Raw genomic sequence first — 21,261 nt, forward strand, 5'->3', positions numbered from 1 at the left:
TGATCACTTCCCCAAATATCAAATACCAGGAGGAGAGCGAGCAAACATGACAGAGACTGAGGTTCCCCAACGTCTATGGCATTGGCGAGAAAGGCAGTGCCAAGCTGAGGTCAGTGTAGACTTGGGGAGAGGTCAGTGTGGACCGGGCGACAGGTCAGTGCAGACACGGGGAGAGGTCGGTGCGGACAGGGGGAGAGGTTGGTGCGGACAGGGGGAGAGGTCAGTGCAGACAGGGGGACGGGACTGTGCAAGATTGAAGGACTGTAATGATGAACGTTTTATTGCTTTATATTTGTAATTTATTCCTCAGATCGTGTACTGGCAGGCCATTCTACTGAAAATGGCTCAGTTACTGGGGAGTTACAAACTTTGCACTGCACTCATATGAGCACATGTAACAATAACACACATTCTAATACAGAGGCACCTCGATTATCTAGCATTCAATTTTCCAAATTTCAGATTATCCAAACAAGCTCGCAAGGTCCTGATGCTTGGCTAAACTATGTTATCCAGCATTCGATTATCCGGAATTTGATTAACCGAATGAAATACTCCCTGCTTGTGTCCTTCGGGGAAGAGAGGTTACTCTGTATTGAGTTGTGAGCTATAGCCCATTAGCTGGGTGTAAAGTTGGTCTGTGTCTTTCGGGTTAAAGTTAGTTAAAGGGAACATTGACAAGGTGACCAGGAGAACTCCTTGCTTTTTCTCATTGCTGCTGCCAACATGATCACATCATCATCAGGATAATACAGCTACAACCTTGGTTTAACATCTCAACTAAATGAAGGTGACACCACTGGGAATGCAGCACCCATGGGAAACTACCCAGCTCTTAAAGCACCCTAATACAACATTTTACTCCAACACCAACTGAGCCAGGGCCACACACACACATTCGCACACACACACAAACACACACTCACAAACACACTCAATGATTTTGTTGAAAATGACTCCCCACTTCTATCCCCTCTATCTTGAGTCCAATTATTTTCATATACATAGCACCTTGATCACAGTAAAACTCCCAAAGTACTTCAGGTGAGTATTCATCAGACAAACATTGTTCACAATGCAGCCATTAGGATAAGTGCCCAAACACCTGGACAAAGGAGATAATATTCAATCAGCATCTTAAAGGTGGGAACTGAAAGAGATTCCCGAGCTCAGGCCTAGGCAGCTGAAAGTAGACCCACCAGTGGTGGGGTAGGGGTGGGGTAGGGGTGGGGGTGGGGGTGAGGGGGGGGTTAATGAACAAGAGGCCAGAGAAGGAGCTGCACATTTCTATTTTACAGACTCAGTGTGATAAGTTGTTGAAGTCTCTCGACATTTCTTCACACTTAGGACTTTAGGAAAGTTGTTTGCAGACTGACTGCTGTCTGGCCAGGCCTATCCATGTCAGTCAGACTCTCCAACAGCAAGTGAGGGTAAAGATGAAGGTGTAAACAATGTCTGGGATTGCTCCATCTCCTCCTTTTCTCAATGGTGCTGGCACTCTGTCCAGTATCGAAGGTGAATGGAGCTGTCCCAATGGAGCATCTCAAAGCATTGGGATGACTGAGCTGTGTTTCCTACTGGTGACAGGCCATGTGGTGACAGTCCACGTGGTGACAGGCCATGTGGTGATAGTCCATATGGTGACAGTCCATGTGGTGACAGACCATGTAGTGACAGACCATGTAGTGACAGACCATATGGTGATAGTCCATATGGTGACAGTCCACGTGGTGACAGTCCACGTGGTGACAGTCCACATGGTGACAGTCCATATGATGACAGTCCATATGGTGACAGTCCACGTGGTGACAGTCCATGTGGTGATAGTCCACGTGGTGACAGTCCACGTGGTGACAGTCCATGTGGTGACAGTCCATATGGTGACAGTCCATGTGGTGATAGTCCATGTGGTGACAGTCCATGTGGTCATAGTCCATATGGTGACAGTCTATATGGTGACAGTCCATGTGGTGACAGTCCATGTGGTGACAGTCCATGTGGTGATAGTCCATATGGTGACAGTCCATGTGGTGACAGTCCACGTGGTGACAGTCCATGTGGTGACAGTCCATGTGGTGATAGTCCATATGGTGACAGTCCATGTGGTGACAGTCCACGTGGTGACAGTCCATGTGGTGACAGTCCATGTGGTGATAGTCCATATGGTGACAGTCCATGTGGTGACTGTCCACGTGGTGACAGTCCATGTGGTGATAGTCCATGTGGTGATAGTCCATATGGTGACAGTCCATGTGGTGACAGTCCATGTGGTGATAGTCCATATGGTGACAGTCCACGTGGTGACAGTCCACGTGGTGACAGTCCATATGGTGACAGTCCATGTGGTGATAGTCCATATGGTGACAGTCCACGTGGTGACAGTCCATACGGTGATAGTCCATGTGGTGTACAGAGAGCAATGTCTTCAGCAGGCCCTGAAATATTTGCATCATACCCCTTTGTTCCATTTACCAGTCATTAACTCTCTGTAAGACACGATCTTGGACAGACGATGGCAGCTTGTACGGGCATTGCAGTTGTCTGTGCAGGAGCCTGGTCTCGATGTTGGTATTGCCCGCTGTTCCCAGGACCTGTGGTCATGTCTCCATCCTGCCAGGTACTGCTGTTGAGGACACAGTGGTAGTGAAAGTGCGCTGGGGTGGGGAGGGGGAGGGAGAGGGGCACGGTGGTAAATGATGCCACCATACAGAAGCCTGGTGAGCTCTATGCTTTTGTACACTTTGATTTTAAACTGTGCTCTAAGACTGCCGTTGCTCCACACTTGTTTGCTGTTTGTGTTGTTTTCAAAAGTCCCTTGTCCATTTCCATGCCTACAGTGACATCAAACGAGATGACCAAATTGGTAAATTACTGAGTGGCATTTATTTCAGTTTCATCAAAAGTTGAAATTGAAATTCCTGAACTAATAATGCAATAAACAAACTATGCTTCTTAAACTTCTACAGTACAACTTAACATTGATAACATTAATATCACAAGGATTGACAGTTACTCAAAACTGTGATACTTGGCATTTCGGTGACATGGGTTTTCCTGGAAATCCAGTTTAAAAGATATTATGTTAAACTTCCACACATTCCCAATAATCTCTTCTTTAACACAATCCTACATCCTCTGAATGTACTGGGCAGCTCTGTGGGATTGTGCCTCTCCACTGATCTTCACAAATCTCCTGGTTTCAGCAATCGGAAGCTATTTATGACCAGACAGGATGAAGCACTTCATTAAAGCTGAACAGATGTGCAATAAAGGCATCGCTGTGATCACGAAGACAGACCTTGTGATTCCCCTGAATTTTCTTACAAATAATCACAGTGAAACATTAAATAACTGGTAACATTAAAAGATCACTTTCAAAGCTGTTTGTGTTTTAGGCAGTCACTGACCGTGATAAAATGAAATGTAATAATGATATTGTACACACAGAACACACCACTAACAGATATATGTTCAGTTCAAGTCGTATTGCAATCAATCTATTGACTACACAAAATGTACTGTGACAAAAATTCAAATGCTGAAAGTTAATGAACTGTTCACTGATTCACTGTTGATCTTTAAAATAAAAAGTAAAGTTATCACTGTTCTACTGGAATTTGGGCTTCTTTCTTATTAGAGAGCGACAACTAGGACTGGTGTAACCTGAGGGTCACCATGGCTCAGGGAAGGGAGAGGTTGGTCCAAGTTAAAGGTGGCAGCACTGACATCGTGGGTAATGTTCAGGCTGAGCCCATTCACTCCAGGCTGGCTGTATTCTTTTCCTCTCTTTCCTTTTTGTCTTTCTTTTGTTTTATTTCTCCACCTTATTGATATCGCAGGGAGGCCAGAGCATTATTGGCGGTGACTCCCAATGCATGGACTCCTTGAATGGCAGTAGGGTGTCTGCTGCAGCGATGGGAGAGCAGGGACCCCTGACTGTGGTAGGCCCAGAGCGGGACTCCTGACTGCAATAGGCTCAGAGCAGGGACCCCTGGCTGTGGTAGGGACTCCTGACTGCAATAGACTCAGAACGGGGACCCCTGGCTGCAGTAGGCCTAGAGGGAGACCCCTGGCTATGGTAGGCCTAGAACAGGGACCCCTGGCTGCGCTAGGCCCAGAGCAGGGACCTCTGGTTATGGTAGGCCCAGAGCAGGGACCCCTGCCTGTGGTAGGCTCAGAGCAGGGACCCCTGGCGATAGTAGGCCCAGAGTGGGGACTCCTGACTGTGGTAGGCCCAGATCGGGGACCCCTGGCTGCAGTAGGCCCAGGGCAGGACCTCTGACTGCTGTAGGTCCAGAGCTGGGGCCCCTGGCTGCAGTAGGCCCAAAGCAGGGACCTTTGGCTGCGGTAGGCCCAGAGCGGGGACTCCTGCCTGCAGTAGGGATGGAGCGGGGACTCCTGGCTGTGGTAGGGATGGAGCGGGGACCCCTGGCTGCGGCAGGCTGGGAGCAGGGACTTCTGGCTGTGGTAGGGATGGTGCAGGGCCTCCTGGCTGTGGTAGGGATGGAACGGGGACCCCTGGCTGTGGCAGGCTGGGAGCAGGGACTCCTGGCTGTGGTAGGGACGGTGCAGGGCCTCCTGGCTGCGGTAGGGATGGAGCGGGGACTCCTGGCTGCGGTAGGGATGGAGCGGGGACTCCTGGCTGTGGTAGGGATGGAGCGGGGACTCCTGGCTGTGGTAGGGATGGAGCGGGGACTCCTAGCTGCGGTAGGGATGGTGCAGGGACTCCTGGCTGTAGTAGGCCCAGGGCGGGACCTCTGACTGCTGTAGGCCCAAAGCAGAGTCCTTTGGCTGCGGTAGGCCCAGAGCGGGGACTCCTGCCTGTAGTAGGGATGGAGCGGGGACTCCTGGCTGTGTTAGGGACAGTGCAGGGCCTCCTGGCTGTGGTAGGGATGGAGCGGGGACTCCTGGCTGTGGTAGGGATGGTGTAGGGCCTCCTGGCTGTGGTAGGGATGGTGCGGGGACTCCCGGCTGTGGTAGGGATGGTGCAGGGCCTCCTGGCTGTGGTAGGGGCAGTGCAGGGACCCCTGGCTGTGGTAGGGATGGAGCGGGGACTCCTGGCTGTGGTAGGGATGGAGCGGGGACTCCTGGCTGTAGTAGAGACAGTGCAGGGACTCCTGGCTGTGGTAGGGATGGTGCGGGGACTCCTGGCTGTGGTAGGGATGGTGCAGGGCCTCCTGGCTGTGGTAGGGGCAGTGCAGGGACCCCTGGCTGTGGTAGGGATGGAGCGGGGACTCCTGGCTGTGGTAGGGATGGAGCGGGGACTCCTGGCTGTGGTAGGGGCAGTGCAGGGACTCCTGGCTGTGGTAGGGATGGAGCGGGGACTCCTGGCTGTGGTAGGGATGGAGCGGGGACTCCTGGCTGTGGTAGGGGCAGTGCAGGGACTCCTGGCTGTGGTAGGGATGGTGCGGGGACTCCTGGCTGTGGTAGGGGCAGTGCAGGGACTCCTGGCTGTGGTAGGGATGGAGCGGGGACTCCTGGCTGTGGTAGGGATGGAGCGGGGACTCCTGGCTGTGGTAGGGGCAGTGCAGGGACTCCTGGCTGTGGTAGGGATGGAGCGGGGACTCCTGGCTATAGTAGGCCCAGAGCGGGGACCCCTGGCTGCGGCAGGTGGCAGCAGGGACCTCGCAGAAATCTTGGAGTCATGTTTGGGACTACAGCCAATGAAGATAAACTCTATTTAAGTAGTTTCTTTTTCTTCTTTTATATCTCAAAATGGCGTCAGATTGTGATGACAGAACACTTTTCACTGCATTGCCCAATTATAGGTGACAATAAATCATTCATTCATTCAGGTCAAGAAGGAGAGACCTTCATGGTGACCTCAGCCAATGCAGGAATTGAACCCTGCACCACAAACCAGCTGTCCAGAGTTAATTAACCCCCAGATCTTCAAAACACATCCCTCTTGGGGCAGTTTTCAGTGGATCTTTCACTGATGCAAAAGACTTTGAGATTATCAGTACCTGTCTAATGGTTCTTATTACAAAATTGGGACAGTTTAAAGTAAAAATATTAACAATCATATTTCTTATGGTTAAGAAAGATTTCATACATAAATATTATTTTTAAAACTTGGATTTTAATATAGTGGCATATGGGTGGTGGTTACCTTTACAAAGAATTACTTTAAAAATAACTAGGTCATACTGTTCTGTATGATCATAATCTAATCCAACATGTGTAAAGAGCAGGGAACCACTGGAGTGTTAATGGAAAATTATGTTTTTAACTGCAGTGATTTATGACTTGTGGGGAAACATTGGTGGTCACTGGTTCCGAATAATCACAAATAGATTTTAGTTTCAAAAATCTTGAGATTAAAAGCTTTTAGGGGTCTTCACAGGAGACCTGACTAGGGACAGGAACAAATCCTAGTTTAAGAGAAAGCACAGTTACCTCAATGTAAGGATTAATTTGTGTAAGCCCCAAACCAGGACTGCTTGGTTCATAATGTCCATGTTATTAGAAGCTGAGAAAGTATGAACTCTCAGTTTTGTAAATATTCACACAAGAAGACTGCACAGTTCACAGGAAAACACTGGGCACGGAATTAATTAAATCACCTTTAAAGATTTGATATCAATTTCACTGGATGTCAGTATCCGTAATGGATAGTGTTAGAAACAGAATGAGATTTTGGTTCACATCTTAAAACTTTTCAAACTATATTCTACATTTAAATAGTTTTGGTTTATTTTCCATCTTTTGTCAATGAAGCTTATTCTCTTATTACATAGATGCTTTAGTCTGGTCTGACTATGTTTCAGTGATGGACCACTGGGGTGACTAAAAGAAAAACCCTTTTTCATTCTGAGATTTTACATGTCCAGTTATATCATCAGCTGGGATCACGGCATTTTCAAATATCTATATAATATTACCAAGTGTTGAGAACGTCAAGAATATTTTACTATTATTACTTTAAATGTTTGTTGTATTTTTGCAGGTTTCTAAAACTGGAGTATTTGGGATAAAATATAGAACAGGACTGCATGGAAATTACTCCGAAAATGTGGTGATAATAACACATAAGAAATGGGAGCAAGAGTGGGCCATTTGTTCTATTAAAGCCTTTTTCATTATTCAGTAAGACTGTAGATGATCTAATATTCCCTCTCACCCTTGATCCCTTATCAATCTAAAATAAAAACTATTGATGATCTTTCTAACTCACCCTTGAATATTCAATAACCCAGACTCCATTGGTCACTGAGGGGGAAGAGTGTTCCAAATGCTAACGACACCATTCCCCCACTGCCCTTACCCTCAGGGAAAAAAAGGTATTCTTTTTCCCAGTCTGAAATGGGAGATCTCTTTTTAAACTGTGTCCTCTAGCACCAGATTCCCCAATGAGAGGAGCCTTCTCTCAGCATCTTTCTGGTCAAGTCCGCTCAGAATCTTATTCCTTTCAAGAAGACTACTTTTTATTCTTTTAGACTTTACTGGCTATGGGCCTAATTTTCTCAAGTATTCCTCATATGACAACCCCTTCATCCCAGGAATCAGTTCAGTAAATCTTCCCTGAATTGCCTCCATATGCAAGGTGATCTAAACTCCACAAAAAAAACATAATTAAAGAGGAGATAATGAAAAATCTTTTTTAAAAAATTCACAGCTTAAGGGCATCACTGGTTGGACCAGCATTTATTGCCCATAGGGTAGTTAAGAGTCAACCAAATTGTTGCATGTCTGGAGTTACATGTAGGCCCAACCAGGTAAGGATGGCCGTTTCGGTCCCTGGGATTTTCTTGACAATCGATACGTGGTCATCATTAGATTCTTAATTCCAGATTTTTATCTGCCTTGGTGGGATTTGAACCCAGATCCTCAGAACATTACACGAGTCTCTGGATTAATAAATGCAGCAATCAGACCATTAGGCTATCACCTATACCAACCACTTCAGTTAAATGTTAATGGCCATTATGATAAAATACTGATAACTTTTGCCAATAAATATTCATTTTAAAATGCTCAATCGTATTATTAAAACTATAGGCATGTCACTGTGTATGAGATTATTAAATAGTCTGTTTGACCTGAGCATAAAGATAGAAAGCTAATGTCTGATACAATAACATTACAAATCATTTGCATGAAGAAAAATGACTCCCATCAAAGCTCTGCAATAACTTACAAATTAAAATATCAGTGGTTTTTATTTCTGATCTCATTAGAAGATATTGATGCAGGGTAGAAATTCAGTGAGGAACAGCCAAATGCACCAATATCTTGATTCGGTTATTAATCCATTGCATTGTCGATATGTTCTAATCAACCTGTTCAATGGTGTTATTTCATATCTCAGGAACAGGTGAGACTTGAACCTGGAACACTACAACTACATCAGAAGATCCCTTCTTAGTTATAGAATCAAAGGGATGTACAGCACAGAAACAGATCCTTCCGTCCAACTCATCCATGCCAACCAGATATCCTAAGTTAATCTCGTCCCATTTGCCAACATTTGGCCCATATCCCTCCAAACCCTTCCTATCCATATGTCTTTTAAATGCAGTAACCATATTAGCTTCCACCATTTCGTCTGGCAGCTCATTCTATAGACGCACCACTGTCTGTGTGAAAAAGTTGCTCCTTGGTTCCATTTATATCTTTCCCCTCTCACCCTAAGCCTATGCCCTCTAGCTCTGGACTCATCCACCCAGGGAAAAGACTTTGTCTATTTATCCCATCCATGCCCCTCATGATTTTATAAACCTCTAGATGGTCACCCATCAGCCTCTGACACGCTAGGGAAAACAGCCCCAGCCTGTTCAGCCTCTCCCTATAGCTCAAATCCTCCAACCCTGGCAACAACCTTGTAAATCTTTTCTGAACCTTTTTAAATTTCACAACATCCTTCCTATAGGAGAGAGACTTGAGTGCACACCGTGTTCCAACAGTGGCCTAATCAATGCCCTGTACAGCCGCAACATGACCTCCCAACTCCTATACTCAATGTTCTGACCAATAAAGGTAAGCATACCAAACAGCTTGTTCACTATCCTTCTTATATGCTTGCAATGGAAAGGAAAGTGATCAGATATAGGACTATGCATTTTGACAGGTAAAAAGTGAGGTCTGCAGATGCTGGAGATAACAGTTGAAAATGTGTTGCTGGTTAAAGCACAGCAGGTTAGGCAGCATCCAAGGAATAGGAAATTCAACGTTTCGGGCATAAGCCCTTCATCAGGAATGAGGAGAGGGTGCCAGGCAGGCTAAGATAAAAGGTAGGGAGGAGGGACTTGGGGGAGGGGCGATGGAGATGTGATAGGTGGAAGGAGGTCAAGGTGAGGGTGATAGGCCGGAGTGGGGTGGGGGCGGAGAGGTTAGGAAGAAGATTGCAGGTTAGGAGGGCGGTGCTGAGTTGAGGGAACCGACTGAGACAAGGTGGGGGGAGGGGAAATGAGGAAACTGGAGAAATCTGAGTTCATCCCTTGTGGTTGGAGGGTTCCCAGGCGGAAGATGAGGCGTTCTTCCTCCAACCGTCGTGTTGTTATGTTTTGCCGGTGGAGGAGTCCAAGGACCTGCATGTCCTCGGTGGAGTGGGAGGGAGAGTTAAAGTGTTGAGCCACGGGGTGGTTGGGTTGGTTGGTCCGGGCGTCCCTGAGGTATTCTCTGAAGCGTTCCGCAAGTAATCGGCCCGTCTCCCCAATGTAGAGGAGGCCACATCGAGTGCAGCGGATGCAATAGATGATGTGTGTGGAGGTACGGGTGAACTTGTGGTGGATATGGAAGGATCCCTTGGGGCCTTGGAGGGAAGTGAGGGAGGAGGTGTGTGCTCAAGTTTTACATTTCCTGCGGTTGCAGGGGAAGGTGCCGGGAGTGGAGGTTGGGTTGGTGGGGGGTGTGGACATGACGAGGGAGTCACGAAGGGAGTGGTCTTTGCGGAACGCTGATAGGGGAGGGGAGGGAAATATATCCCTGGTGGTGGGGTCCGTTTGGAGGTGGCGGAAATGACGGCGGATGATACGCTGTATACGGAGGTTGGTGGGGTGGTAGGTGAGAACCAGTGGGGTTCTGTCTTGGACAAAGGACTCAATACTCACTAACCACAGTCACTGAATAATCAATTTCAATGAACAATTATCTCCAGCATCTTTTGCTCATTATCTTAAAAACCTCAACGAAATATCACCTTTTGCTGTTCTTATTCCTGTGAAATAGTGCTAGTGTTTTACATGAAACAAATGGAGATAGTGTAGGCATTATTCCATTCTTGTTATTGAAGACTGTGGTTTTAGACTCTCAATACATTTCCGGAAGCAATGCTTTGTATAGCTTGAAGCTGAAAGCAGAAACAGTCAGCTCCTCCTCCAGTTAAACAGCGGCTTATCTTTCCAGGGCCAGCCTTGCGGCATTATACTCCTGCCTCTTGAGCTTATCTGGAGAATAGCTGCTTACATGCAGCCAGTTATGATGGCTCTTATTTGCTAACTGATAAGTTCATAAATGTGCAGCAACACTTACACAAGTCTGGCAACAAATACAAAACAGTTACACAAGGACACCCTTATCGTGCAAAGCCCACTGACTCAGAACAGGAAAGTCTGGTGTTGTCACATAATTCCCATTGATCAATTACCATGCTATTTTCATCCGTTTTTTTCCAAAATATTTCTGAGTGAAAGGAATCCACTTACATTTATCAGTTTTCGTTTTTAGTTGAAGATTTGCTACTGGCAGCTAATCGAGAATCGCATCATTTACACAAATCAAAAATAACATCCAGGATAATTTTTAAAAAAACATTTCATTTAGATCTTGCTTTTCTGTTTCTCAGTAATTAATCATTTTTCAAATTCCAGAGGACAATTTTCATGACCATGGATATGCAAACGGAATACAGTTATAAGCTTTCTGTTGAAAATAAAGTTGTTTAGGTAAAAAGTAACTTGATTTCTAAAATAGCAATGAGTTAATGTTGGTTCTTCCACTCACTTGACAAATTGTGGTGGGTTTGGTTGCCTGGCACTCAGGGTTCAGGGCAGTTCCACAGTTGCTTGCTATGCTCCTGGTAATGCATCCTTCCACCAGTTTTCCAGAGGAAACTGAAAGGTATCTAGTCTAGCCGGCAGTGAGTCTCCCTCCTATCAGCCGAGAACACACTGAAAAAGTTGCGTTTCACCAAAGGCTCATGGGTTTGTGTAGTAACGAGCTAGGTTGTACAGAGGAGAAAGGGGCATGGTTCTGCTGAGCTGGTCAGTCTCAACTGGGACAGCTCTAGAGGGCAATATGATTAACGTCAGCTCCTGAACAAGTTCCACCTGCTCCTGCATAGCCAATGACTCCCAGCTCTGCTGTACTGCATTTCACAACTAAACAAACCCTCCAATATTGGGGGCTCTTGTAGTATCGTCCATACCTCTGAGCAAGGAGATCCAGGTTCGAGTGTTACACAATCAGGAGCTGTGTTATAACAGCTCTGAAGAGATTGATTAGAAAATATCTACAGGGCATTAGTGAGGCCACAGGTCAAATGTCGAATGCAGTTTTGTGCACCACCTTTGGTAGGCTGTGCGTGGTAAGTGATTCAGACACACAGTTGACTTAGTGATGCACAATAAAGGTAAAAAAATTGCTATGGCGTAGTTCAAAAAGTGATGCCTCAAGGCATCTCTGGGTGTGCCAAAGTAATGTGTTTAATTTCTGGTTATTTGTGGTGCAGTGGTAGCATCAATACCTCTAAGTCAGGAGACCCAGGTTCAAATCACACATGCTCCAGGATTATGTAATTTGAACCCTGACCACATGGATTATGGTCCTTTACCTGTCTTCGCTGAGGCCATTCAATATATACAATTAGGAACAGAAGTAGGCCATTCAGCCCATCAAGTCTGCTCCCCATTTAATAAGATCATAGTTGATCTAATGGTAGACTTGAATCCGTGTTCCCACCTACCCTTGATAAATCTTCATCCTCTCTCTTCACACTGCCTTAACAAGCTTCAAAGACTCAGGTGTCACCACCTTGTCAGGAAAATCATTTCAAAGACACTCTCTGAGAGAAATGCGTTTGCCTTATCTCAGTTTTAAGTGGGTGGCCCCTAATTTCTAAGCAGTGGATGCTTTCCTTCCACTGATGTCACCCTGAACCAGATTAAAAGCTAACCCTGTCGCTGCTGGATGCAAGCACAGACAGACTATCCCAACTCTGAATCTGATACAGAATTGGACTTACTGGAATGGTCTCAAAAACTGTCAGAGGGGTGATGTTATAGAGGTTTATAAAATCATGAGGGGCATAGATAGGGTAAACAGACAAGATCTTTTTCCCCAGAGTAGGGGAATCCAAAACTAGAGGGTATAGGTGCAGGATGAGAGGGGAAAGATATAAAAGGGACCTAAGGAGTAACTTTTTCACACGGAGGGTGGTGCATGTATGGAATGAGCTGCCAGAGGAAGTGGTGGAGGCTGGTACAATTGCAACATTTAAAAGGCATTTGGATGGGTACATGAATAGGAAGGATTTGGAGGGATATGGGCCAAGTGTTGGCAAATGGATTAGGTTAGGATATCTGGTCAGCATGGATGAGTTGGACCAAAAGGATTGTTTCCGTGCTGTACATCTCTATGACTCTGTGAGGTACTTGGAATCACTGAGGACAGAACTGAACAATAATTGCTACAGCTAAAGTTTTGTTGTTCTGGTAAAAAGAGACCTTTGTGTGGGCAGTGGAGATAAAACCAGAGGGAAGCCAAAGATTTATTTGATGTGCAGCATTTATAGAATTCCATGGAATAAAAGCGCATTATCTGTTTTTATTTTAAAATTTCAATACAGTAAATTATTCTTTCAAGGTCACTTACATAAAAAGGTCATCTATTTTGGCATGAATGGAAGCTGTATTCAATTGCCTTGGGAGGGTGTGGATGCTGAACAGTAAGAATGGCCTGAGGGAGAGGTATATCAATGGCAGATCTGAGACCGAAAGCAGTGCCCTCAAATTTGATCCAAAACTTCCAAAGTTTCTGTTTTACGGTCTGACACATATATCTTTCAATGGCTTAATTTCACACTTGCTACTCTCTGGCACATTCTTGGTCATTTTACCCACAGCCTCAAGCAGCAGGAAACCCAAATTATTTCTGAATATGTGTTTCTGTGAAAGGACTAAAGACTGCATTGTTTGGAAGCTGCTTGTTAATAGGTAATGGCACAACCCTCTTGGAACTCTGCAAAATCACGAAATGTAGATTTGCCGGACTGATAAACTTCACCACGAATGTAACAGTTCACCTGAGACTTACCATTTTATTGCAATGTTCCTGTGATGTAAAATCCAGTTTATTCAGCAGAGGTTTACATACCTAATCACTCACACCATCCCTCGAGTTACTAAAATGCTACTTTTTGGCAATTAAATTTTTTCATAGAGTTCTCGAGCTGTACAGCACAGAAACAGACCCTTCAGTCCAACTCGTCCGTGCTGATCAGATATCCTAAGTTAATCTAGTCCCATTTCCAGGCACTTGGCCCATGTGCCCCTAAACCCTTCCTGTAACAGATTCAAAGTTGGGCCAGTCTATCTGTGCTTGCATCCAGCAATGGCAGCATTAGTTTTTACCCTGGTTCAGGACGACATTCAATGCTTAGAAATTAGGAGCCACTCATAGAGAGATGGCAAAATCATTTCTCTCAAAGAGAGTCTTTGGAATTCATATGAAAGCTATCATTCAAACCCATTTTCTGGGTTTTAAAATCTATTTGTACAACTAGAGTTTACAAACAAATTGCATTCAAACATACAACTCCTTAACTGATCTCTCAGACAATCAAAGATATTGCACATAATTGACTTTATTTAAATTTTAGGACTCATCTAGAAATATTCAATTTTATTAATAACTAAACAAAAGCAACAGAGCTGGGTAAATCCAGGGAAAGGTCAGATGCTGCAGACATATTACAGCACAGTCACTGGGACTTGTGCATCAGGAGACAAGAACATAAGAGGGTGATATAGTGTGCAGAGTTTGTCAATATCCAACAAGTGTTTTGAACTCAACAAGGTCAACTAGAAAGCACTGATGGCTTGGGATCAATTAGGACAAGTCTCCACATGAAAGCAAAATGAGCTTCACTCACTCCAATCAATAAAGCATGATGGATCTGAGCTGCAGAATTCACCTGAGGGCAGTGCAGAGGCAGCACTGTCAATGGAATGGAGACCAGTCAGCTCAGATACAAACATGGACAGAAATAAATACCTGAAACTTATAGGTAGCACATCCTGCTGAGGCTGGTGGTGAGAGGATGTAAATATTTATGTGGAAAACAACCAATTCTTTGTCTGGGGACAAAGTTACGATTCACTACATGCATGGTCACACTTTCAGCATGAGATTAGCCTCTCCAGAAGTACCCAAGAGAGAACAACAATAGATTGACCCTGGAGAAATACTGTTCCCCTTTCCCACCACCTCAGCAAGTAGCTTCTGTGCAAGAGGGTCATTGGACAAGGAGTTTGACCTGCCATCAATTAAGGCCCAAACTGGTCAATCAATGAGCAGATAAGGGCCTCAAGCTGCCAGCCACCCAATCACCAGCCTTCACAGCACCCAAGAGCAATGGCTGCCTTCCTAACAGGGCCCCTCTGTTCCCTGGCCAACTTCTGTGCCTTGGGCTTGCTGCAGTGCTCCAAAGCTCAATGCAAGCTGGAAGAACAGCTCCTCATTTTCTGCTCAGGAGCCTTGTGTCCCTTGGGATTCAATATCAAGGTCAATAAGTTTAGGGCCTGAGCACCTTCTCTTGTGCCCTTACCCTATACTGCACACGGCAGAACTGAGTGCTGCAGTTGCTGGAGATTAGAGTCAAGGTTAGAGTAGAGTTGGAAAAGCACAGCAGGTCAGGCAGCATCCGAGGAGCAGGAAAATCAACATTTTGGGCTAAAGCTCAGGAATGAAGGGCGTTTGCCCGAAATGTCGATTTTCCTGCTCCCTGGATGCTGCCTGACCTGAAGTGCTTTTCCAGCACCACTGTAATCATGACCCAATACAGCACACACCAGGCTCTGTCATCAGATGGATGGCTATCACAAACAACCCATGGTCAGCCACGAATGGCCCCGGTAGCAGCTCCTGCTTCTCCCAGGCTGACCTTTTCCCATTACTTCTCTCACTCTCTCTCCCTCCTCGCTCAGCTCCATCATTTGTGGTTTACTCCTTCGCCCTCTCCCCACCCTATCTTCAACGTGCCTACCAACCTTTTCCTAACTACAATCAGTTCTGAGGATGGGTTACTGGACCTGAAACATTAACTCTGCTTTCTCTCTTCACAGATGCTGGCAGACCTGCTGAGCTTTCCCAGCAATCTCTGTCTTTGTTTCTGTTTTCCGATACTCACAGTTCTTTGGGTTTTTTTGACTTTACTAATGCTTTGGGAGGAGGGAGCTGTGTTTGCCCAAGTCTGTAGTAAGGGTACAGAGTAGTAAGGGTATGGAATGCTTTGCCTGCAACGGTAGTAGATTCACCAACTTTAAGTACATTTAAGTCATCATTGGACAGGCAAATGGATGTACATGGAATAGTGTAGGTGGGATGGGCTTCAGATTGGTATGACAGGGTGGTGCAACATCGAGGGCCGAAGGGCCTGTACTGCGCTGTGGTGTTCTATGTTCTATGTTCTGGCGACAGTCAGGGACAGGGGTGTGCTGGCAGGGTCTGATCACTGTAAACTACCGTCACCTGCAGCCCTGCAAGATAAAAAAACTTTGACAAAATGTGCTTTCGTGTAGCAATACACAGAAAAAGCGAGGTACCTCTGTGATCTCCCTTGCCTTGCATTTCAGAAGTTTTGGTTAGATTAGATTACTTACAGTGTGGAAGCAGGCCCTTCGGCCCAACAAGTCCACACCGACCCGCCGAAACGTAACCCACCCAGACCCATTCCCCTATATTTACCCCTTCACCTAACACTATGGGCAATTTAGCATGGCCAATTCACCGAACCTGCACATCTTTCGATTGTGGGAGGAAACCGGAGCACCCGGAGGAAACACACGCAGACACAAGGAGAGTGTGCAAACTCCACACAGTCAGTCGCCTGAGGCGGAAATTGAACCCGGGTCTCTGGCGCTCTGAGGCAGCAGTGCTAACCACTGTGTCACCGTGCCACCCACGGTTGTGAGAACGTTGTTCCATTTTTTGAAACTTGAGCACATTCTCCAAGATAAGACCATAAGACATAGGAGTGGGAGTAAGGCCATTCGGCCCATCGAGTCCACTCCGCCATTCAATCATGGCTGATGGGCATTTCAACTCTCTGCTACAGTGCTGAGGGTGTGCTACATTGCTGTATTTGCAATGAGACACTAAATCAAAGCTCTGTGTATCCTCTCAGTGAATATAACAGAGTCTATTGCATAAGGAAGAGTCTATTGCATAAGTCTACCTAGTGTCCAAGTCAACATCTCACAGTTAACAGCACTAGGTCGTCACTATCTCACTGCTTATGAGATATTGCTCTTTGAAGATGACTTTTCTGATATTTGAATTACAACATTGACTTGTCTTTAAAAGTATGTAATTATTTATTAAAGTGCTTTTGACGCACTGAGATCATGACAGCCATAACATTAATTCAGTTTTTCTTTCCAACAAAGTTCAATTCAAGCAATTAATTGCATGTGTTAATTTATGTAATAATTCAGAATAATACTGTTCCTTTCTAAGGCTTCAATACACTTTGAGAAAATGTATCACTTGGCTGTTCTCCTTATGTCCAAACAATTTTTGAAGTTTCAGCAATTAGACATTGTTCCTAATGTGGTGAGAATGAGCTTTAATGTCAATACAGAGAGTGAAAAGAAATTAAATTATTCTGTCAGATTAAACTCAACTCTAATACTTGTGGCTTTGAAGCAGACGTGTGTAAACAGGTTCAGCCGAACTCGAACCTGCTCTAGCTGCCATGGGACATGCAGTAACACATGCTGCATGAAGCGCTTGGCCTTGGAACTTGATATAACCTGATCTCAAGTTTACGTGAATCAGTGCTCTTGTGTCTTCATACAGTCGGGGAATTGATGCACTGATGCAAGATTCTCCACCTTAAACTGATTGGAATATGGCAGCCAGGCTAACTAAACTAATTCTATACCCAATTCGTCATTTAACTTTGAAACTAAAATCATTGTTTAAAGTAATCCTTCCACTGCAATATCTCAAAGAGAATGGTAGTCGCCAAACCCAGGCTTTGAATTTGAAAAGCTCAGTGGAAACTGTACCTAACTAGCAGAGCTAGTGTGGTATGGAACAGCTGAGTTGTTTTGAAAGAGAGAGAGAGAGAGAGAGAGAGGGGGGGGGGGGGGGGGGGGGGAGGGCAGGGGGGAGAGACAGAGAGAGAGACAGTTGCAGGGAGAGAGAGGAGGGAATGAGTGTGAAAGGGAGGGAAGAAGTGAGTGAATGGGAGAGATGAATGAGGAGAAAAAAAGAAATATCAAGATTTGAATTTTCTCCTCCCAGATGTGGTGTGAATCGTGGAAATAAAAGTGTAAATAGATGGAGAAAGTTTAAATAATTGGAATCTCGACATTGAAAACTCTTTTAGAATTTCCACTCAGCATTTAAATGACGACTTCTGAATCTGACCATTGACCGGCAACGACCTCACTTCCATCCTTGCATAATCCCCAACTGGCTAAATTGAAAAACCACTTCCAATTCCCCTCTCCATTCATTAAACTCAGTGTGCGAATTCCAAGTGTGTAAATTCAAGCAGAGACCTAGCTCACCAAGTCCTTGTCTATCCATCACCCAACTGTGTGTGTGTGTGTGTGTCATAATGTGTCTCGTGTATACTCCATAGCCACCATCCTCCCCAAACTCCTCACCACATCACCATGCCCACTCTCTGATAATCCCAGCTCTTTACTCTGAGCTCAGGGATACGGAGAACTTGCACGCTCATGCCAGGTCAATTTGTGCACAAGGACACACAGTCAGCACAGGGATCTGCATAGGTCACATCTTAGCTTGCCCCTTCATGTCCAATGGCTTTGCCTTGTCTTGGAGGTTGCCAGTCTCTGTTCGGGACACAGGAGGCTTGTCATCACAAAGGGAGCATTGCACAGTATGGGGATGGGTTAGGTCACTGTTGGCACTGTGGTACATTAACATCAGACCGGCAGTGTCAGCCATGACTGAAAGACAAAGGAGTGAAATCCTTTGGGAGTTTAAGGAGGGGCACAGTCAGTGTGGTGGTAGTAGTGGTGGGAGGTGGGGTCTGACTACAGTCAGTCAAGAGGCTGATCCCACTCCAGGAGATGATAGCACTGAAGATTCAGGCACTTGGTAAAACCATGAGTTCAGAGATCTATCTCCTTGCTGTCCAGAGATTCGTTCACTGTCAGCCCGGCAAATGAGGTGTAACCAGTCCAGTAACTGCAGCTCAGTCAGACGGGATGCTGCGGTGACACCACTCCAGGGAGTAGGCAACTTCTCTTGCAGTGAGAGAAAGAGAGGGATTGAGTTTAGTGGAAACGGATGTCAGAGTAGCTCCTGACGATGTGTGACCAGGTGAGGTGGTCAGATGTCCCCAGTGAGTGAGTAAGTACCACAGAATGCAGCAAGGGTGAGTAGTTTGGGAAGATGAGGTAGGCTAGAGTCATTGAGCAGACAAGATGCATAAAATAGAGACTGTCTTAGGGAGAGGTGTGTGAAGTGACAGAGTTACAGTGAGTGATGACCATGTGAGTGTGAGGTAGCTAAGAGGAGAGAGTGGTGCTTACCCTTGAGGAAAGCAGCAGGTGATTGGTCTTATTCCAGCTGGGACTCTGTACTGACCTGTGCTCCAAGATATGCCCATTCCGGTTTGGCCTAATATCATGGTCATTTGCAACCAGCCCTCCTCTCCCCCACCCGGATGTCCTTCAGGTCCCTATCGGTGAAGTGTACAGTGAGCTTTCCTATCCTCTGGGCCATCTCCTCAGTGTGAATGATGGCGAACCACTGTTTGAGGAGCAGTTCCCAGTTGGCTGTGTCTGAAATGGTCCACAGGCAGGTTTCAAATCCAGTGAGGTGGAGGAGCTGGTGCTGAGCTGGGATGAACCAAGTCAAAAATCACACAACACCAGGTTATAGTCCAACAGTTTAATTGGAAGCACTGGCTTTCACAGAACTGCCCCTTCATCAGGTAGCTAATGGGGCAGGATCATAGGACACAGAATTTACAGTAAAAAGATCAAAATGTCACATAACTGATGTGATGTGTTGAACAAACTTAGATTGCTGTTAAGTTTTTAATTCCTTAGAATGGGGTGCAGGTTTCAACTTTTAATATGTAAGTCCTGGAACTTCTTTCAAGTCACAGTCCTGAGATAACTTAAGGTTTTATCAGTATAAAAAGAAAGGTGACATCTCAGCTCAGACAATGCATTCAAGGTATCAGGTTACAGTCTGTCTGTATCCTAACCTTGAGTCAGACAGGTTTTATTTCCAAACTATGAATTTATAAAATGTCACATGGACAGACTGCCTACAGACTGTGTGTGTTTTGAACAAAATAGAATGTATCTTAAGTATAAATTTGCAAATGGAAATTTTCCAGTGTGTGTGTGCGTGTGTGTATGTGTGTGTGAGAGAGAGAGAGAGAGAGAGAGAGAGAGAGAGATAGATTAATTCTATGCCCTATGATCCTGCCCCACTAACTATCTGCTGAAGGAGCAGCACTCCAAAAGTTGGTGCATCCAAATAATCCTGTTGGACTATAACTTGGTGTCGTGTGATTTTAAACTGTGAATACAGTGCCTGAGCTGAGAATAGCCAACAGTTCCAGCAAGGGAAAATATTCCTAATTCCCCGAGCACAGCACCCAAAGCCCAGGTGGCTCAATAATGAGGCTGACAGCAGACAATTACAAGAGAAAAGGCACTCCAAGCCATGGCAGGCTAGGAGCTATGAATCTCACTTGAGAAAACACTAACAGAAAATGGAAAAACTCAGCCAATAGCAACAGTCCCTCAGCCTGTTCTGTATTATTCAACTGAGTCAGAAATCTAATCTCTGTCATGCTTTACGCTCCACCTGGGAAAGAACTGTGTGAAATACGACAGCTTTTTACTTTCAAGTAATGAAAATTCATAGAAAGGTGAATGCTACCAAATAAGAAAAAAAAGAGCCAGGATAAGTGTACCTCAACATCATGAAAAGATGAATCAAGTTTACATCTGTGAAGGATAAATTCATAAAATGCAGCAAACACTCAACTATTGGAGAGTGTTGTCCACATGAGAAGCCAGAGTAAATGATATGGTTAGATTCCTGAATAACAGAGAGAAAATGTGTTGAAGGACTTGTTTGATACAAAACTACGTTGTGAATTGGTCATTTACAATGCCTTCAGTCAGCTCTCCAACTCTTTATTTAAGTGAAGTGTACCTCGAACTATTCAGCCAGCATTAGCACTGGAGCACAGCAAACTTCACACAAACTGAGCTGTGGCACAATCAATTCGGTATTGTGCAGAGTATAGAGAAAACATGTTACATTTTCAGCAAATTCATAGGACACACAATGAATAGTACTGTATACATTTGAAACAACATAATAATAATGTTTTGTGAAACTATATGCTTCCTGTCTCACACTATATGCAAGAAAAGAGAGCTGTATGTTAACCACATGCTGGTCATGTACTAACTACTGCATTCATGAGACTGTTGTCATCTGGTAAGAGAACACTAAACTCCACTGGTGCAGCCATTCCACTGATGGATTGATAACTGAATACACGTTTTTTTTATTACTAATGCCTATGTTAGAAATCCCAAAATTAACTTCATCCATATTTGACAATTCAATTGTTCCTGTAGAAAAGTATATTTTTTATATAAGAAATGTCATTTATTGATAACAAGCTTTTTCTGTTATGTAATGCATCTGGTTGATTACCAAAATTGATGAAGTAATCAGGAGCTGTTCCTTGTCAACATCCAAGCCTTTGATTGTTCTGGTCATGTCTGTGTGATGGGAATTGGACCTGATGCATTAGGTCATCTTTATCCTAACAGCTGGAAGAGAAATGTGTTTGCTTTTCCAATTTGGACAGCAAAAACAGTTGCTTTAGTCTCTAAATGTGAGTTTTGTCCATGTGTATTTTTTCCTTTTTCCCTGCTATCTTCTCTTGGATTTTGAACAATTGCTGCACAATAGGCTAAGAAATAAAATAACAAATACAGAATATTTAAATTAATCCATCATTAACATTGTAATTTCTTTTCTATCATGAAATGACTTAAGACTACAATACATGTAAAA

At 44.8% G+C, this 21,261-nt stretch overlaps 1 protein-coding gene across 4 annotated transcripts in view; it reads right to left on the reverse strand.

Annotated features, from left to right (window-relative positions):
* Positions 1-21,261, reverse strand: part of sema3d (sema domain, immunoglobulin domain (Ig), short basic domain, secreted, (semaphorin) 3D) — a 356,167-nt gene that overhangs the window by 267,077 nt on the left and 67,829 nt on the right. The window contains exon 1 of one of the 4 annotated variants that reach the window (XM_060842585.1): positions 10,945-11,084. The exons of the other annotated variants lie outside the window; for them this stretch is intronic. The gene's annotated coding sequence lies outside the window, so the exon portion shown is untranslated. Of the gene's footprint in view, positions 1-10,944; positions 11,085-21,261 lie in introns of those variants that run through there. 4 annotated transcript variants of the gene reach the window in all.

Source organism: Hemiscyllium ocellatum, chromosome 23 (genome assembly GCF_020745735.1).
Source record: "Hemiscyllium ocellatum isolate sHemOce1 chromosome 23, sHemOce1.pat.X.cur, whole genome shotgun sequence".
Classification (NCBI taxonomy): Eukaryota; Metazoa; Chordata; class Chondrichthyes; order Orectolobiformes; family Hemiscylliidae; genus Hemiscyllium; species Hemiscyllium ocellatum.